The sequence below is a fragment of the Plodia interpunctella genome, chromosome 26 (assembly GCF_027563975.2).
Source record: "Plodia interpunctella isolate USDA-ARS_2022_Savannah chromosome 26, ilPloInte3.2, whole genome shotgun sequence".
NCBI lineage: Eukaryota > Metazoa > Arthropoda > Insecta > Lepidoptera > Pyralidae > Plodia > Plodia interpunctella.
Genome location: NC_071319.1, coordinates 6,275,227 through 6,280,226, shown reverse-complemented (window position 1 = coordinate 6,280,226; position 5,000 = coordinate 6,275,227). Strand labels below are relative to the sequence as shown.

The 5,000-nt window shown below is 42.6% G+C and overlaps 2 non-coding genes across 2 annotated transcripts in view; both read right to left on the bottom strand.

Moving 5' to 3' along the window:
• The window catches only part of LOC128681297 (small subunit ribosomal RNA), a 1,908-nt gene extending 111 nt beyond the window's left edge, over positions 1-1,797 (bottom strand). The window contains exon 1 of the ribosomal RNA XR_008405983.1: positions 1-1,797. This exon is cut by the window's left edge and continues 111 nt beyond it. This is a non-coding gene — a ribosomal RNA (small subunit ribosomal RNA).
• Positions 1,798-4,314: 2,517 nt separating this feature from the next.
• The window catches only part of LOC128681318 (large subunit ribosomal RNA), a 3,887-nt gene continuing 3,201 nt past the window's right edge, over positions 4,315-5,000 (bottom strand). Inside the window, exon 1 of the ribosomal RNA XR_008406003.1 lies at positions 4,315-5,000. This exon is cut by the window's right edge and continues 3,201 nt beyond it. This is a non-coding gene — a ribosomal RNA (large subunit ribosomal RNA).

The window sequence follows — 5,000 nt, the reverse complement described above, 5'->3', positions numbered from 1 at the left end:
CGTGTCGGTCCGAAGACCTCACTAAATCATTCAATCGGTAGTAGCGACGGGCGGTGTGTACAAAGGGCAGGGACGTAATCAACGCGAGCTTATGACTCGCGCTTACTAGGAATTCCTCGTTTATGGGGGATAATTGCAAACCCCAATCCCCAGCACGAAGGAGTTTCAACGGGTTGCCCGGGCCTCTAGGCCAGGGAGAACATGCTGATTCCTTCAGTGTAGCGCGCGTGCGGCCCAGGACATCTAAGGGCATCACAGACCTGTTATTGCTCAATCTCGTGCGGCTCGAAGCCGCCGGTCCCTCTAAGAAGAATTTTAATACGCCGCCAGTGAGTTGCGCGACCGAAGCCGCGCACACCTAAATGGCGACGCCTATTTAGCAGGCTAGAGTCTCGTTCGTTACCGGAATTAACCAGACAAATCGCTCCACCAACTAAGAACGGCCATGCACCACCACCCACCGAATCAAGAAAGAGCTGTTAATCTGTCAATCCTTCCGGTGTCCGGGCCTGGTGAGATTTCCCGTGTTGAGTCAAATTAAGCCGCAGGCTCCACTCCTGGTGGTGCCCTTCCGTCAATTCCTTTAAGTTTCAGCTTTGCAACCATACTCCCCCCGGAGTCCAAAATCTTTGGTTTCCCGGAAGCTGCCCGCCGAGCCATTGTAGTAACGTCGGCGGATCGCTAGATGACATATTTACGGTTAGAACTAGGGCGGTATCTAATCGCCTTCGAACCTCTAACTTTCGTTCTTGATTGATGAAAACACCTTTGGCAAATGCTTTCGCTGATGTTCGTCTTGCGACGATCCAAGAATTTCACCTCTAACGTCGCAATACGAATGCCCCCAGTTATCCCTATTAATCATTACCTCGGAGTTCTGAAAACCAACAAAATAGAACCGAGATCATATTCTATTATTCCATGCACGAAATATTCAAGCAGCATTTTGAGCCCGCTTTGAGCACTCTAATTTGTTCAAAGTAAAATTGTCGGCCCACCTCGACACTCACTGAAGAGCATCGCGATAGGATTTTGATATTGAACCGGTGTTTTACCACCGATTCACCGACGATATGCTCCGCAAACGTGTCAGTATCACCGCGGATGCGGTGCACCGACAGCGCGGCGCACAAATGCAACTACGAGCTTTTTAACCGCAACAATTTTAGTATACGCTATTGGAGCTGGAATTACCGCGGCTGCTGGCACCAGACTTGCCCTCCAATTGTTCCTCGTTAAAATATTTAAAGTGTACTCATTCCGATTACGAGGCCTCGTAAGAGTCCCGTATCGTTATTTTTCGTCACTACCTCCCCGTGCCGGGAGTGGGTAATTTGCGCGCCTGCTGCCTTCCTTGGATGTGGTAGCCGTTTCTCAGGCTCCCTCTCCGGAATCGAACCCTGATTCCCCGTTACCCGTGACAACCATGGTAGTCGCAGAAACTACCATCGAAAGTTGATAAGGCAGACATTTGAAAGATGCGTCGCCGGTACTGGACCATGCGATCGGCAAAAGTTATCCAGATTCATCAAAATTAACGACTTCGAGCGCGAGTCCGCACCCACCGTCGATTGGTTTTGATCTAATAAAAGCACTCATCCCATCACTGGTCAGAGTTCTGATTGCATGTATTAGCTCTAGAATTACCACAGTTATCCAAGTAACTGAGTAAGATCTAAGGAACCAAAACTGATATATTGAGCCATTCGCGGTATCGCCTTAATACGGCTTGCACTGAGACATGCATGGCTTAATCTTTGAGACAAGCATATAACTACTGGCAGGATCAACCAGGGAGCTAACAAAAAGCGCGCGAGCGCGCTCTCTAGTCAGCGTGTGTGTTGTGTGTGAACACAACACAGTGAAACGCCGCGTCTCGTCCGAAGACCGGACGAGAGCGGCGCGTGCCATCTTCCTACTCTACTCATTCTCCTCCGTTATAGGGAAAGAGAGCGAAGCGAGAGAGCACTGTGGAGTTTTGTGTTTATTTTATAAACACGGGTCGAGAGAGACCTCAACCGAAAGTTCGCTAATAGACGCGACGCTTTGTAAACATCGTTACGTTTTTCACATATAGTGAAAGCGTACGCATTCACGTCAGAACACCCGGTGTCGGTGGGGCCAGAAACACAAGTCGTACGAACGAAGGGTCCTCGGTATACGATTATTTTATATTATAGTGGTGTGTTGTGTGGGCGAAGAGAGAACGCCCCGCCGCCGGTGGCAGTGTGGCTAACAGCGGAGGAGACGTTTCTCTTTAACCCGGTAATTTTTGTTGGGTGGTCGGCGACGCGCACTACCCGCACGGCAATAACTACCGTGAGGCCTGTGGGACACGTCACCTTGATCGACCTAGTCGGAGGGATGAGCATTGGTATCAAAAAACGCACACCGTGTGTCCGTCGGTCGACAGTGAGGGCGAAAACGACAAACTCTCCATTAAACATAAAACACATACACAACAAACGACGTACACTTTTTTAAACACTAAACCCAGCAAGAGTTTGTTTCGTTTGTCAGTCTGTCTCTAATATTACAACATACACAACACACACAACAACAACACACATTGCAGCGTATCGTAAAAAAATATACAACACACCACACACAACACCGCCGCCGTATGTGTATATAAATATATAAAAGTTATAATATAGAAACAAATTAACAAGCACGCAACATCACAGAGCACGTCACCTATTGGATGATTTTGTATGTAAAAGGAGAGTTGGTATCGTTATCAGAAACGAGAGCGCGCGCGCGCGCTCAAGCGCTCTCCCCGAATCTTATAAATTGTGCGCAGAGACGACGGACACAGAGCGCCGGCGCGCATCTGCACACTAAGACTCGGGGTTTTCAAAAGCGCGCAAGCGCGCGCGCACATCGCGCCTCCGTCAGCGAGACGAGTCGAGCGCGCCGACGCACTGTCGCGTCTGCACTCTCAACCGTCCACTGCGGTGCACGTATAGATAGCAAACTGTTCAGGGATATCCTTGTGTGTGACGCGTCAGTGTTAGTGTTGATTAATATTAATATTAATATTAATATTAATATTAATATTAATATTAATATTAATATTTAGTACTTTTAATATTTTTATATTTATATTTAATATTAATATTAATATTAATATTAATATTAATATTAATATTAATATTAATATTAATATTAATATTTAATATTAATATTAATATTGATATTAATATTAATAATTTAATATTATAAAATTAATATTTATATCAATAATAATATATTATAATTTAATATATATTAAAAAATAATTATTAATATTAAAAAGAAAACTGTTCTATAATCACTTTTCAATATGAGTTAAAAAGTACGAAATAATTAATATTAAAAAAAATATTCATATTCAAAAAAGAAAACTGTTAGTTAGGTTAGGTTTATTTTTTCTGATATAAATATAAATAAATATAAATATATTAATTAATTAATTAATTAATTAATTAATTAATTAATTAATTAATTAATTAATTAATTAATTAATTAATTAATTAATTAATTAATATAACACATACTTACTCAAACGCGTGTGGTTTTACTACTAATAATAATACTTGACAATACATTGTTTGTTTGTATATAATATGTAATACACCATTTTGAAAGACGACGCAATTTTCCCTCCAAAAGTTGTGACGACGTGTGATTTTTTGAAATATATAATTATAATCTCCTCTGTCTAGGATTTATTGGAACAAAACCGAGTGTTTCTGTGAAACAACATCAAAAGATCCTATTCCAAAGATTGTTTAACTAATTTGTAACAATAATATATAATGTAACAAAAAAAAAAAAAAAAAAAATTCAGATTCTCCTTCATGACATGTATATCTGACAGTGTCAGTACAATTTTTTAAACCATAAAGGTATATATGTTGATGATTAAAAAATATATGGATAATAAAACCAAATCCCGCGTTTCTATAATCACACCACACATTTTCAATATGAGTTAATAAGTACGAAATAATTAATATTAAAAAAATATATTAATATTAAAAAAGGTTAGGTTTATATTATCACTATTAATATAAATATAAAACAGTATATCATATCCGGCTCTTCGTGCATTTTAGTGTTGTTGTTCGTCGAACACAATCGAGGTTCGCGAGAGGTTGTTCGTGTATCTATGTTGTGGGTGTGTACGACACCGTCGGCGCATGCGCTCGGCGTTTATCGTTATCCAATTGAGACAGACAGACTTGATGGCGGCGGCTGTTCGTGTATCAAAATGAAAGAAAATTATAATATATATATAATTATATAATACTGGGTTGTCATCGTCCTCGGACGAATCACCTGGCGTAGGGCTGAGTCTCAACAGATCGCAGCACGACGCTGCTCTACCGAGCACAACACCCCGCCAGGAACGGAAGTCGTCTACAGACTATTCCGAGCCCCGACATCGAACTGAGGTAGATTCGGACCTTCGGAGCCGTGGCGCACGTGTTAAACCGTATGCACCGATCTCCGCGATCCAAATGGGCTTCGACGTCGCACCTCACGAAGTGAAGCGCGACTAGTAAAGTCACATTGTTTAGAGCCTCCCGACTCTCGGGGCTCCACAGTGAGCATATCCTTGCCGGATTCGGCTAGGCTGGCTTCGGCCTTAGAGGCGTTCAGGCATAATCCCGCGGATGGTAGCTTCGCACCACCGGCCGCTCGGCCGAGTGCATGAACCAAATGTCCGAAACTGCGGTTCCTCTCGTACTGAGCAGTATTACTATCGCAACGACAAGCCATCAGTAGGGTAAAACTAACCTGTCTCATGACGGTCTAAACCCAGCTCACGTTCCCTTTTGATGGGTGAACAATCCAACGCTTGGCGAATTTTGCTTCGCAATGATAGGAAGAGCCGACATCGAAGGATCAAAAAGCAACGTCGCTATGAACGCTTGGCTGCCACAAGCCAGTTATCCCTGTGGTAACTTTTCTGGCACCTCTTGCTAAAAACTCTTTATACTAAAGGATCGATA